The sequence below is a fragment of the Hordeum vulgare genome, chromosome 7H (assembly GCF_904849725.1).
Source record: "Hordeum vulgare subsp. vulgare chromosome 7H, MorexV3_pseudomolecules_assembly, whole genome shotgun sequence".
Classification (NCBI taxonomy): Eukaryota; Viridiplantae; Streptophyta; class Magnoliopsida; order Poales; family Poaceae; genus Hordeum; species Hordeum vulgare.
In genome coordinates this window covers 81,690,297-81,705,919 of record NC_058524.1, presented here as the reverse complement: position 1 = coordinate 81,705,919, position 15,623 = coordinate 81,690,297, and positions in this window count along the sequence as shown.

The following is a 15,623-nucleotide window of genomic DNA, read 5'->3' as shown; positions in this document are numbered from 1 at the left end:
GCAGCATATCAGAGCGTTCTTGTTGTGGCATGTCACCATTCACTGTTACCGTTGTCGCAACGGGTGGTGTTGGAGGTTCACTCTGTTGTGTGGCTTGTTGATCACGCATGGCTCCTCTCTTGGCCGCTGTTATGGTAGGCTCAAGGGATTTAATTGCATCATCCAATATTCTGTAGGCATCATCATTGCAACATGCATTAGAGGCAAGCCATGTCAACCTTCGACACAAGGAGTTGTATTTCAGTGTGTTTGTCGAGGGGTGCCCAAAGTCCACCAACCTGCCAGTCCTACCCATGCTTGTAGTGGCTGCTTCGGACCACCTCTCCAATAAGTATTGTTGCGGAATTGCTTGGACATTGAGATGAACCATCGCCCTTATTATGTGTGCACAAATCAGCCCATTCATCTCAAAGTAGTGGCAGCTGCACTCAAACAACCCTTCATCCTTCACAACATGCACAAAATACGGCTTCAGGTTCTCATAGGATGTTGCTTTCAGCTCAAACACGACACCTTGCCCTTGGTAGTCAGTGTCTTGGTTGACAATGAAGCCAGTAGATGCTGTCACCTCTTTCTGAAACTTACCAAAGACAGTGCGGGTGTAGTACGCAGCAGCTTGGCGCTCGATGCTGTAGCTGCAACAACATAAAACGAAATAGGTCAACAACAACATTTTTGTTTTGTTTTTGAATTTTGGGCAAAGCTCAAAAGTGTGCCTACTGAGAGTATAGAGGCGGAGCTGTTGTTTCACCAGTGAATCCAGCATTGTCCTCACGATCAAGCATAGTTTCTTGACACATTTCATATTGCTGCACAAATCTCCAAACGGAATCAGCTGGTCGAATCAGGGTCTTAAAATATGAGTTGAGCCCCTCAGACCTGCCTGTTGTGCTCGTGAACGGGAAGAATTTGTCCTTGAAATATGTTGGAGCCCACGTGCACCTTGTTCGCCATATATTTTTGAGGTGTCTGTTTTCTGCAACTTCAAAACAATGCAACATGTGCTGCCATGTTTCCTCAAATTCCTCCACGGTTTCGGATTGGTTGATACAAGCAAAAGCCCCATCTCTGCTCAATAGCCTTCCCAACTTGGGCCGTGCATTGCTAAGCACATGAAACTTGCAACACCTATGGCAAGTGTTCGGGAACACTTGATCAATGGCTGTTGCCATCGCCTGGTCCTGGTCAGTCATGATGTTGGTAGGATGCTCGTTATCTATCGCAACCATCCACTGCTGGAACATCCACTTAAATGTGTCAATAGTTTCATCCGGCAACAGGGCACATCCTAGTGCAATTGTCTGGAGGTGGTTGTTTACACCAACTATAGGAGAAAATGGCATGTTGTATCTGTTTGTGCAAAATGTTGTATCGAAGAATACACAATCTTTGTATTTCGGGTACAACGCCCTTGTTCTCCCATCAACCCAAAACAAGGCAGTCACAGAGTTTGTTGCAGGATCTTGTTGTTTCGCAAAGAAAAACTCTGGATTCTCACCCTTCCTCCTCTCAAAATACTTCACTGCCATATCCATGTCTCGGACTGTTAACCCTCTACGGAGCTTTGCACGTTCATTTGTAACTTCTCTTTTCACATATGGGAGTATCCTAGTGTCACCTCCATGGATCCTGCCAAGGACGCTCATGCATTATGAATTGGAGAGGTTCACATCATGTAGCGTCAACAACAGTTGGTAATCCTCACTGGGTATGGTGCGGTGCGAGCGGTAGTACCTAACACGCTCCGGCTGATCAATCATCGGATGTGTATGCTCTGCAACAAAACAAGTCACTGTCCATCTCCGCCCCCTTGGCTCAACAATCATATGCGCCTTACAATCATGACGGAGCATTCTGTTTTTTTGACGTTTTCTTGTGACATCCATCCCCTCACTAGGCTTCCTACTAGAGTTGTTGGTTCCAGTTGCAATGCTCTCTGAATTGCTGCTGGTTTCCGTTTTAACGGGCTTTCTAGCATGCACACATCCAAAGACCCTTTTTATGAGGGTTGCATCCTCTTTCTTTTGACCTCTCTTCTGGGTGAATTTTGAAGTAGATATATGCGTTCCAAACCCCAACTTGAAGGCATAGTCATTGTAGAATTTGCGAGCATCGTCAACTGTGTCAAACACCATCCCAACATAGGGCGGCAGCGGCTGCGAAGAAACATCTCCATCATCTGAATCATATTGGCTTGCATCTTCAGCAAACAACAAACCTTCTGAGTCTTCGACATCAGGAGCAGAAAAATTTCCATGGACATGGCTTCCTTCACCTTCAGTTACATGTTCCTGCAACACAATTATTGTGCAACAGTCACATCATACTTCAAAAATCACATATGATAGTTGGAACAAAATCAAAATCAATAGTAACTGAAATTGGGAGCAGGGGGGCAACTAAACAGGCAATTTTTTTAGGTTCTGTTTCGAAAACTAGACAATTGTTTCAGAAGCTATAGAGGCTCATTTTGCTCTGTTTTTGAGAGGAACAGGTTCATTGTTCTGTTATTCCAACTAATTTCAAAAACTAGGCAATTGTTTCTGCAACTAAGTTTAGAAACATGCTCATTCTTTCACTAGTAAAAAAATTCAGGAACAGGTTCAGAAACTAAGCAGGTTCACAAACTAGGCAGGTTCAGGAACATGTTCAGAAACTAGGCAGGTTCGGGAACAGGTTCAGAAACACACAGGTGTTCATTCTTTCACTTTGGATCAGAGCTACAGTTTCAGAAACAAGAGGTCTCACCGAAGGATCTGCTCGATGTGGGTTCAGGAAACACCACCGAAGGATTTTTGAACCAACTTGAAGATCCAGCTCGCGGCAGAAGCTCCCCGAAGGCGCCTGGAGCTGAGAAAGATGGTCGGGCTCGGTCAGCTAGGTTGGCGTCCGATCCGACCATCTGGCGCGCGATGTGGTGCGCCATGGAGTTCAGGCAGGTTGCGGGCGGCGTAGGTTTGTCGGGGCCACAGTGGTTTGCGGGCGGTGGCTGCGGGGCGCACAGTCTGTCGGAACCACAACAGCCTATTAGTTTCTGAAACTGAGCAGCAGTTTCAGGTTCTATTTGGTCGGAAGATATCGGATCGGACGGACGACATCGCTTATATCGGACGGCTATAACAGTGGTGGATATTTCTTACGTATCCGTCGGTGGACGCGTAGCGTCGCCCAACATAAATGTCTCACCTTCTTTTTTATTAACTTAAAACATACTCCATTCGTCTCAACATAAATGTCTCACCTTCTTTTTTATTAACTTTAATACAAAGTTATAGTAAGTTTAAAACACTTATTTTGGAATGTAGGGAGTACTAGATAAACTAATAGCTTGACATCGGGACGACGGATCACGAGTTCGTGTAGAGGTAGAACTAGCATGCCAAATGGTTGGGGGGGGTGTAGGCGAGTTGGTATTCTTCGTTCATCACCTCGAGGCATTTGGCGACGCCCTCTTGGTGGACGGACAAAGCTACTAGGTGAGCTCGAGGAAGCGGCTCAATGTACGGTCACGCCTGCGCCGAGCACCATGGCTCGACGACGAATGACACGTCTCCAACGCATCTATAAATATTGATTGTTTTATGCTATTATATTATCAATCTTGTATATTATATATGTCATTTTATATCATTTTTTGAGAGTTCCCTATTAATTTAGTGCCTACTGTCAAATATTTTGTGTGCCTATTTCTATGTTTGGCAAAAAACCATACCAAATAAAGTCCAAACAGGATGAACATTTATCGTAATTTTTTCTAGACTACGAGCGATGCTAGAAGCTTCACGGAGGCACCAAACGATGCATAAGGGGGCTACAAGCTCAGGGAGTGCACCATCTTCATCAACCTTGCTGCCACCATGATGATGTGCGAGTAGTTTCCAAATGACCTAACGGTTCATAGCAGTGGCTAGATCTCTCTCTCTCTCTCTCCATCCCTTTCTCTCCATCACCTCTCTCTCCCTCTCTCTCTCCATCTCCCCCTCTTCCTCCCTCTTCCTCTCTCCCCCCTCTCCCTCCTTCTCTTTCCCTCCCTCCCTCCCCTCCCTCCCCCTTCCTCTCTTCTTCATGACAATGATCTCTTTGGAGACCTACCCGATGTAATTATCGTCGTGTGTTTGTTGGAATCTGATGAATTATGCATTTATGATTAGATTGTTCATTGAAATTAATTGAGTATTTTCAGATCTATTATGTGTGATTTTATAGCTATGTATGCTTTCTGATCTATAAGTTTTCTTTGTACAAGGTAACGAGTAGATCATCGGAGGGACTAGTGCATATTAGTTGGTGCAATATTGACGTGTCCTTAATCTATGACACGAGGAGTTGCAAGGCACATATTCTACTGTTGCTACTAAGGATAAAAAGGTGGGGTCTGAACATATTATTTGATCTTACCGTGTATACATTATGTCATATTGCTTAAAGCATTACTCTGCTTGTTATGAACTTAATACTTTGAGTTGAATGTTGGATATCGGTCTTCAAGTGGAGGAATAGTAGTAGGCATTAGTAAGTTTACCCATCGTTGTTATACTCATGAGAGAGATGCCTCTAGTGAACCTTTCCCCCCTCGTTCCATTGTCCATTAATACAAAAAATCTACATTTACTTGCAGTTTTTATTTACCTTTTATTTGTTTATCTATCTATCTACCACTATCATATTTAAACCTTGCAATTGGCGAGATTGACAACCCTCTTGCCTTCGTTGGGTGCAAACATTTGTTTCGTGTGTGTGCGGGCACTGTTAACATTACTTGTGTGTGGTCTCTTTCTAGTACGATAAATCTTGGTTCTTAACTGAGGTAAAATACTATATGTTACTATACTACATCACCCTTTCTCTTCGGGGAATCCCAACGCTTATCACAAGTACCACAAGAATTTTTGGAGCCGTTGGTGGGGAGGCTTCACCAAACACTACAGGGCTCAGATACTTTACCGTCAACCATGGCTGACGGCAAAGGGGAGCACCCCGGATGGCAAAGGCCTTTGTCGTCCGTCTGCAGACGACAAACTAGACGGCAAACAAAAATCCAGTGAAAGTACTCTTTGCTGTCTGCATTGGCCCTACTGACGGCAAATGATCATTGCCGTGAGGGGGCAGATGACAAAGAATATGGGACGACAGATCCGCGGGCACCTCCGTCAAGTGCTAACGGCAGGCTGCTGGGCCCATAGAAAAAACTAACTATCTAATTTCAAAATAAAAAACAGAAAATAAACTAACCGGAGGCACTCACCGGAGTTGGGGACGGCCGGGGCTGCCGAAGGAGGGGGAGCCGCGAAGAGGGGGCGGCGCCGGGAGCCGGTGAGGGGAGGAGGCCGCGACGGGGGCGGGTGAGGGTAGGGGGCGGCGCCGGGAGCCGGTGAGGGGAGGGGCGTCAACGAGAGCTGGTGAGGGGAGGGGGCTGCGTAGGGAGCTGGTGAGGGGAGAGGGAAGCAACGTGATCCCGTTAGGGGAGGGGGCGGCGCCGGGGGCGGGTGAGGGGAGGGGACGGCGCGGGGGCGGCACCGGGGGCGGTGGAGTGGTGGCCGGCCGCTGGTGGTGCTGGATCAAGGGTCGCACGCGGGTGGAGAGAGAGAGAGTGAGGGAAGTGGGGTAGTGGAGCGATGGGCCGTGGGGAAACGGTCGTTATAGGCACGTACCCTTTCTCGTCTGCCCCCGGACGGCAAAGAGCCCCACGGCGGACGATAAAGGCCAGACGGACGGCAAAGAGCCCATCCGTTGGACCTGGCCATGCCCAAGGTCTAGTGGGACCCATCTGTCCTCTTTGTCGTCTGCCCTAGGTCTCTTTGTCGTCTGCTGACAGACGACAAAGGACTGACTGATGGTAAATAGTTTGTTTGCCATCAGTCAGCCATTTACCGTCTGCTAGAGGTGAGCCGACGGCAAAGAGGTTCTTTGCCATGAGCCAGCAGACGACAAAGAACTGGCTGATGGCAAATTACTGGATTCCAGTAGTGAAACAACCTAGGTACCTTCACACACATTTATCAATTTGCTTGTTTTGTTTTCTTTGCATTTTTTTATTGTTTTTAATTTACAAAAATAACAATATCAAAAATATTTATGTTATTATCTTTGCTCTCATTGCTATCATGTGTGGAATTGAAAATACTAGGTTGTGTGACTTTTCAGATACTAATAATAATGATTTTATTAGTACACCTTTTGTTCCTCCCGACACTACCGCAGAACCTTATGATGATAGAGTTGCATTACTGAATCTCGTACGAGATGCAAATACTAAAGGAAGCTTTGATGAAATTGCTAACGATAATGCTCATAAGAAAAACATGAGAACTTTGTTTGTGATGATCCTCCTAGCGAAAAAGAAGTGCATCCTCTTTTGCATACTAAAAAATTATCTAAAAGTGGTGATATAATTGGGAAAATGTTATTGGGGAATTCTTTACTTGTGCGGGAACTTTACTCATAGTATGGGGTCTTTTCTTGCTAGAACTAATAATTATGTGGATGCTAGTAGTTTGTAAGTGCATCTAGTGCCACCCCTTGTTGGTTTTGGAGTATTGAAGACAAACGTGGTTGAAGGACTAATGTGTATGTGATAGTTCATATGTTAACTTAGATAGAAGTCCATGGATATTCGGTTTAACCATCGAAGACGGCCCCTAAAAATGTTCGAAGACATTGATGATGACCGATGCCATTGGTAGTACGCGAAGATAATTGCTTGAAGATAATTCTTGTAGATAATTCTTGTAGACTCGTGTTGGGCCTCCAAGCGCAGAGTTTTGTAGGACAGTAGCAAATTTCCCTCAAGTGGATGACCTAAAGTTTATCAATCCGTGGGGGGCGTAGGATGAAGATGGTCTGTCTCAAGCAACCCTGCAATCAAATATCAAAGAGTCTCTTGTGTCCCCAACACACCCAATACAATGGTAAATTGTATAGGTGCACTAGTTCGGGGAAGAGATGGTGATAAAAGTGTAATATGGATGGTAGATATAGGTTTTTGTAATCTGAAATATAAAAACAGCAAGATAACAAACAGTAAACAGCGAGCAAAACATTGTATAAATGCTTGGAAACAAGGTCTATGGTCCATACTTTCACTGGTGCAAGTTCTCTCAACAATATTAACATAGTTGAATCATATATAAATCCCTCACGTGCGACAAAGATTTCACACCAAAGTCACAAGTTGCGGAGAACAAACGAAGAAATTATTGTAGGGTACGAAACCACCTCAAAGTTATCTTTTCTGATCAATCTTATGAGCTATCCCTATAAGTGTCATGAACAACCCTAGAGTTCGTACAAAAATAACACCTTAAGATACACATCAACCAAGACACTAATGTCACCTAGATACTCCAATGTCACCACAAGTACCCATGGGCATGATTATATGATATGCATCACATAATTTCAGATTCATCATGTTCAATCCAACACAAAGAGCTTCAAAGATTGCCCTAAAGTTTCTATCGGAAAGTCAAGACGAAAACATGTTCCAACCCCAATGCATAGATTCCCAAGGTCACGGAACCCGCAAATTGATCACTGATATGTCTCCATCGTATCTATAATTTTTGATGGTTTCATGCTATTATCTTGTCAAACTTTGGATGTTTTGTATGCCTTTTATATCTTTTTGGGGACTAACTTATTAACTCAGTGCCAAGTGTCAGTTCCTGTTTTTTCAATGTTTTTGACCCTTTTCAAAGGAGGATTTTAAACAGATTCCAAACGGAACGAAACTTCCAAAAAGATTTTTTCTGAAACACAAGACGACCGGGAACTTGAGAACCAAGGCAGGGGCCACCAGGGACCCCACAAGCCCCCTAGCCGCGGCCAGGGGGCGCGCCTCCCAGGCTTGTGGGCTCCCTGGGCCTCCCGTGCCCTAGGTCTTTCGCCTATATATTCCCAAAAATTCCAAAAAAAATCAGGAGATCATCGAAAGTCCTTTCTGCCGCCGTAAGCTTCTGTCTCCGCAAGATCCCATCTACGCACGTTCTGGTGCCCTGCCAGAGAGGGGATTCGGATACGGAGGGCGTCTTCACCAACACCATGACCTCTCCGATGATGCGTGAGTAGTTCACCATAGACCTACGGGTCCATAGCTAGTAGCTAGATGGCTTCTTCTCTCTCTTGGATCTTCAATACAAAGTTCTCCATGATCTTCATGGAGATCTATCCGATGTAATCTTCTTTTGCGGTGTGTTTGTCGAGATCGGATGAATTGTGGATTTATGATCAAATTATCTATGAATGTTATTTGGGTTTCTTCTGATCTCTTATATGCATGATTTCATATCCTTGTAATTCTCTTCGAGTTGTGGGTTTTGTTTTGGCCAACTTGATCTATGATTCTTGCAATGGGGGAAGTGCTTGGTTTTGGGTTCATACCGTGCGGTGACCTCACCCAGTGACAGAAGGGGTAGCGAGGCACACATCGTGTTTTTGCCATCAAGGGTAAAAAGATGGGGTTTTCAACATTGGTTTGAGTTTATCCCTCTACATCATGTCATCTTGCTTAAGGCGTTACTCTGTTCGTCATGAACTCAATACACTAGATGCATGCTGGATAGCGGTCGATGTGTGGAGTAATAGTAGTAGATGCAGAAAGTATCGGTCTACTTGTCTCGGACGTGATGCCTATATGTATGATCATTTCCGTAGATATCGTCATGACTTTGCGCGGTTCTATCAATTGCTCGACAGTAATTTGTTCACCCATCGTAATATTTGCTATTTTGAGAGAAGCCTCTAATGAACACTATGGCCCACGGGTCTACTTCACACCATATTTTCAGCCTTACTCTTTTACTTCGTTGCACTTTCCGCCTTCAGATCTCACTTTGCAATCAATCTTGAAGGGATTCACAACCCCTTTATAGCGTTGCGTGCAAGCTCTTTTGTGTTTGTGCAGGTACTCTGGACTTGATGAGATTTTCCTACTGGATTGATACCTTGGTTCTCAAACTGAGGGAAATATTACTGCTCCTGTGCTGCATCACCCTTTCCTCTTCAAGGGAAAACCAACGCAAGCAATTCTCTGTCAACGTGTCAATTTATGGTGCTGTTGTTTGAGAAGTAGCAGAAGGATTTCTGGCGCCGTTGCCGGGGAGGATCAAGTCAAGAACTCATACAAGTAAGTGTCGCAAACTCATCTCTTGCATTTACTTTTTTGTGATGAGAATTTGGTCAATAAATTTTATCACAAATCTGGCCTACCAATTTGTGATGAGAATTTGGTCAATAAATTTGTGATGAGTAAATTTGTGATGAGCACTTTAAGAACTTTAGTCAATAAAATGGTTGCTAAACCTTAAATTTGTGATGAGAATCATGAAGATCATAAAGTGCTTGGTGTGACTCCCATTGAATCTTTGTTTTACTGTGTCAAACCTAATGATGATGGGGCTGTATATGAATCCACTTTGGTTGAAAAACGCCCCAATGATTCGGAGTCCATCTATCTTGATGCTAAAAGTATTGAAAGTGGAGTAGAAGATATTAAAACTTTGAGTAGTAATGAAATTACTACTTTGGATTTCAAGGAATTCAATTATGATAGTTGTTCCTTGATTGAATGCATTTCCTTGATGCAATCCATGCTAAACTCTCCACACGCTTATAGCCAAAACAAGGCTTTTACCGATCATATCGTCGAAGCTATGATAAAATCTCTTGAAGAGAAACTTGAATTGGAAGTCTCTATCCCCAGAAAGCTTCATGATGAGTGGGAACCTACTATCAAAATCAAAATCAAAAACTATGAATGCAATGCTTTGTGTGATTTGGGTGCTAGTGTTTCCGCGATTCCAAATTATTTATGTGATGTTTTGGGTTTTAATGAGATTGAGGAATGTTCTCTTAATTTGCATCTTGCGGATTCTACTGTCAAGAAACCCGTGGGAAGGATCAATGATGTTCTTATTATTGCAAATAGGAACTATGTACCCGTGGATTTCATTGTGCTTGACATTGATTGCAATCCTACATGTCCTATTATTCTTGGTAGACCTTTCCTAAGGACTATCGATGCTATCATCGATATGAAGGAAGGGAATATTATTTTTCAATTTCCTTTAAAGAAGGGCATGAAACATTTTCCAAGAAAGAAAATAAGATTGCCTTATGAATCCATGATGAGGGCTACTTATGGTTTGAGCACAAAAGACGACGATACGTGATTCTATCGCTTTATGCCTAGCTAAGGGCGTTAAACAATAGCGCTTGTTGGGAGGCAATCCAATGAATTTATCTTTTTCTTTCTGTTTTGTTGCGTCCACACCATCATTATTCTGTTATGATAGTGTCTTTTGTGATTCTTTTTGTGTTTGAGCCAAGCAAAACCTTTATGACTAGTCTTGGTGATGGTTGTTTGATCCTGCTGGAAAAAGACAGAAACTTTTCGCTAACGAGATTGTTTTTCATTTTTATTCAGAAAGAGCTTTTGAGTTGATTCTTTTTGCTGCTGGTTGATATGCCTTTTCCTAGGAAGCCGTAATTGTTCATAATTTTTGATGTACCGGAAGTATACGAAGTATACAAATTGCTACAGACTGGTCTGTTTTTGCAGATTCTGTTTTTGTTGAGTTGGTTGCTTGTTTTGATGAAACTATGGATAGTATCGGGGGTACTAGCCATGGAAAAGTGAGAATACAGTAATCTAACACCAATATAAATAGAAATCAAGATTGCTACAGTACCTAAAGAGGTGGTAGTTTGTTTTCTTGTGCTAATGTTATCACGAGTTTCTGTTTAAGTTTTGTGTTGTGAAGTTTTCAAGTTTTGGGTGATGTTCTCATGGACAAAGATATAAGGAGTGGAAAGAGCTCAAGCTTGGGGATGCCCAAGGCATCCCAAGCCAAATTCAAGGACACCAAAAAGCCTAAGCTTGGGGATGCCCCGGGGAGGCATCCCCTCTTTCGTTTTCAATCCATCGGTAACATTACTTGGAGCTATATTTCTATTCACCACATGATATGTGTTTTGCTTGGAGCGTCTTGTATCGTAGGAGTCTTTTGTTTTTGTTGTGTCACAATCATCCTTGCTACACACCTTTTGAGAGAGACATGCACTCATTGTGATTTTGCTAGAATGCTCATCGTGCTTCACTTATATCTTTTGAGCCAGATAATTTTGCTCTATGTGCTTCACTTAGAACTTTTAGAGCACGGCGGTGCGTGACTTGGTAGTTGGCTTGTGCTATCAAAGTAGTCCCAAATGTGATAGGTACCCAAAGAGGATACAAAAACCTCCATCTTCATGTGCATTGAGTAGAAAGAGAAGTTTTGATTCCTCTCAATTAGTTTTGAGACATGGATTTGGTAATATTAAGAGTTATGTTAGTAGGGCGTTGTGAACCTAGAAATACTTTTGTTGAAGTTAGTGATTCCCGTAGCATGCACGTATGGTGAACCGCTATGTTAGGAAGTCGGAGCATAATTGATCTATTGATTGTCATCCTTTGTGTTGAGGTCGGGATCGCGCGATGGTTAACACCTACCAACCCTTCTCCTAGGAGTATGCATTTAGCACTTTGTTTCGATTACTAATAAAAACTTTCGCAACAAGTATGGGAGTTCTTCATGACTAATGTGCGTCCATGGTATAGATGCACTTTCACCTTCCACCATTGCTAGCCTCTTGAGTACCGCGCAACTTTCGCCGGTACACAAACCACCATATGCCTTCCTCAAAACAGCCACCATACATACCTACTATGGCATTTTCATAGCCATTCTAAGATATATTGCCATGCAACTACCACCGTTCCGTCTCATGACTTGTGTCATCACTCTCATATTGCCATTGCATGATCATAAGATAGATAGCAAGATGTTTGAACGTCATACGCCAAGCTAGACCGTTGCACATCTCGGTACACTGCCGGAGGCATTTCCTATAGAGTCATCATCGTTCTGAGCTTTGAGCTGTGAGTAAATAAAAGTGTGATGATCATCATTATTAGAGCATTGTCCCATGTGAGGAAATAAAAAAAAGGCCAAATAGCCGAAATAAAAAAAATAGAAAAAGAGGCCCAAGAGCCTAAATAAAAAAAAGAGAGAAAAAGAGAGAAGGGACAATGCTACTATCTTTTTCCACACTTGTGCTTCATAATAGCACCATGATCTTCAGGATTCAGAGCCTCTCGTTTTGTCACCACCATATGCTAGTGGGGATCTTTATTATATAACTTGGCTAGTATATTCCAATGATGGGCTTTCTCAAATTGCCCTAGGTCTTCATGAGCAAGCAAGTTGGATGCACACCCACTAGTTCTGCTTTTGAGCTTTCACATACTTATAGCTCTAGTGCATCCTTTGTATGACAATCCCTACTCATTCACATTGATATCTGTTAATGGGCATCTCCATAGCCCTTGGATATGCCGAGTCAATGTGACCATCTCCTTCTTTTTTCTCTCACAACCACCACCATACTCTATTCCACCTACAGTGCTATATCCATGGCTCACGCTCATGTATTGCGTGATAGTTATAAAAAGTTTGATAAAGTAAGAGTGCGAACACAATTACTTGGCCAATATCGGGGTTGTGCATGATTTAAATTAGTTGTGTGAGGATGATGGAGCATAGCCAGACTATATGATTTTGTAGGGATAACTTTCCTTGGCCTTGTTATTTTGAAAGTTCATGATTACCTTGCTAGTTTGCTTGAAGTATTATTGTTTTCATGTCAATAGCAAACTATTGTTTTGAATCTTACGGATCTGAACATTCATGTCACATGAAACAAGTTACAAAGGACAACTATGCTAGGTAACATTCCACATCAAAAATTCAGTCTTTATCACTTCCCTACTCGAGGACGAGCAGGAGTTAACCTTGGGGATGCTTGATACTCTCCAACTTAGCTATAATTTTTGATGGTTTCATGCTATTATCTTGTTAAACTTTGGATGTTTTGTATACCTTTTATATCTTTTTTGGGACTAACTTATTAACTCAGTGCCAAGTGCCAGTTCCTGTTTTTTCCGTGTTTTTGACCCTTTTAAGAGGAGGATTTTAAACGGAGTCCAAACGGAATGAAACTACCAAAAAGATTTTTTCCGAAACAAAAGACGACCGGGGAACTTGAGAACCAAGGCAAGTTGCCACCAGGGAGCCCACAAGCCCCCTATCCGCGGCCAGGGGCACGCCTCCCAAGCTTGTGGGCTCCCTGGGCCTCCTGTGCCCTAGGTATTTCGCCTATATATTCCCAAAAATTCCAGAAAAAATCAGGAGATCATTGAAAGTACTTTTCCGCCGCCGCAAGGTTCTGTCTCCACAAGATCCCATCTGGGGCACGTTCTGGTGCCCTGCCGGAGGCGGGATTCGGATACGGAGGGCTTCTTCATCAACACCATGACCTCTCCGATGATGCATGAGTAGTTCACCATAGACCTACGGGTCCATAGCTAGTAGCTAGATGGCTTCTTCTCTCTCTTGGATCTTCAATACAAAGTTCTCCATGATCTTCATGGAGATCTATCTGATGTTATCTTATTTTGTAGTGTGTTTGTCGAGATCCGATGAATTGTGGATTTGTGATCAGATTATCTATGCATCTTATTTGGGTTTCTTCTGGTCTCTTATATGCATGATTTCATATCCTTGTAATTCTCTTCGAGTTGTGGGTTTTGTTTGGCTAACTTGATCTATGATTCTTGCAATGGGAGAAGTGCTTGGTTTTGGGTTCAAACCGTGCGGTGACCTCACCCAGTGACAGAAGGGGTAGCGAGGCACGCGTCGTGTTGTTGCCATCAAGGGTAAAAAGATGGGGTATTCATCATTGTTTGAGTTTATCCCTCTACATCATGTCATCTTGCTTAAGGCGGTACTCTGTTTGTCATGAACTCAATATACTAGATGCATGCTGGATAGCGGTCGATGTGTGGAGTAATAGTAGTAGATGCAGAAAGTATCGGTCTACTTGTCCCGGACGTGATGCCTATATGTATGATCATTTCCTTAGATATCGTCATGACTTTGCATGGTTCTATCAATTGCTCGACAGTAATTTGTTCACCCACCATAATATTTGCTATTTTGAGAGAAGCCTGTAGTGAACACTATGGCCCCCGGGTCTACTTCACACCATATTTTCAGCCTTACTCTCTTACTTCGTTGCACTTTCCGCCTTCAGATCTCACTTTGCAATCAATCTTGAAGGGATTGACAACCCCTTTATAGCGTTGGGTGCAAGCTCTTTTGTGTTTGCAGAGGTACTCTGGACTTGACGAGATTCTCCTACTGGATTGATACATTGGTTCTCAAACTGAGGGAAATACTTACTGCTCCTGTGCTCCATCAACCTTTCCTCTTCAAGGGAAAAACCAACGCAAGCAAGTCCCCGTCAACGTGTCAATTTCTGGCGCTGTTGTTTGAGAAGTAGCAATCACCAAATCATACAACAAGTGGATCAATAGAACATCCCATTGTCACCACAGATATCCCATTGCAAGACATACATCAAGTGTTCTCAAATCCTTAAATACTCGATCCGGTAAGAAAACTTCAAAGGGAAAGCTCAATTCATCACAAGAAGATACAGAGGGGAAACACCATATGATTCATCTATATTAATAAAGCTCGCGATACATCAAGATCGTGCCATCTCAAGAACACGAGAGAGAGATATTGAACACATAGCTATTAGTACATACCCTCAGCCCTGAGGAGGATTACTCACACATTATCATGGTGAGAAAGAGAGATTTTTTATGGAGAGTTGCAGCCTCGAAGAGATGGCGGCGATGGCGGCCACGACACCGGCGACGGGCGGCGGCGGTGGCGACCGGCAGCAGCCCCTTGACCCTCCTTATTCCTTTGCCTTGGTGCCACAACAGAGGATCCTCTCCCCTTCTTGGCGGCTGCCAAGGGAGAGGCAAATTTGTGGCTCTTGGTGTCTCTACCAAAATTAGGGCTTTTCTGTGCTTATATGTGCCTCTCTGGTTCTCTATGGCATTCCGACGGATGGACCCTTGATCCAATAGCTCTCGGGCACCTCTAGAACCATCCAAGGGGCTCCTCACAGACCTCATGAATCTCCAAAGTCGTGGCTTGGCCGGATATATCAGATATATTAAGAGTTGGACTCAATCACGTCAACAATTCTCCCGATCCCGTAAGCAGATATTTTCTTTCACTAAAACGGGTCCCCATATAGCATGCGAACTCCGTTTTGGACTAATTTGTAGTCCAGAATGATTGACATAAAATTACCCACACTTTCATAGTTTCAGCTTTTTCCATTTGACGCCGTCTTCGGGGGTCAAACGGACGATCTATAAAACCTGTTTGTGGACAGATTTCAGGAGAGTGAGAGTCCTCCTTCTACAAGGCTCCTTTTGCGGTTTTTCCGATAATTTTTAATTAATTCCTACAAATCAAAGTGTGAAATAAGAACTTGTGCAATTTTGCAAACATTAATAGGTTAGTCCCAAAAAATAATATAAAGTTGTAGTGAAATGATTTTAAAACATACAAGAACGATAATATAACAGTATAGGACAAGCAAAAATTATAGATACGTTGAATACGTATCAATAATGAAACACTAAGAGGAAGTGATAGAAGTCCTGATTCATATGAACCACCGTACTGTTAAGTGGGCTCGAGGTGATAGAAGTCAGATGC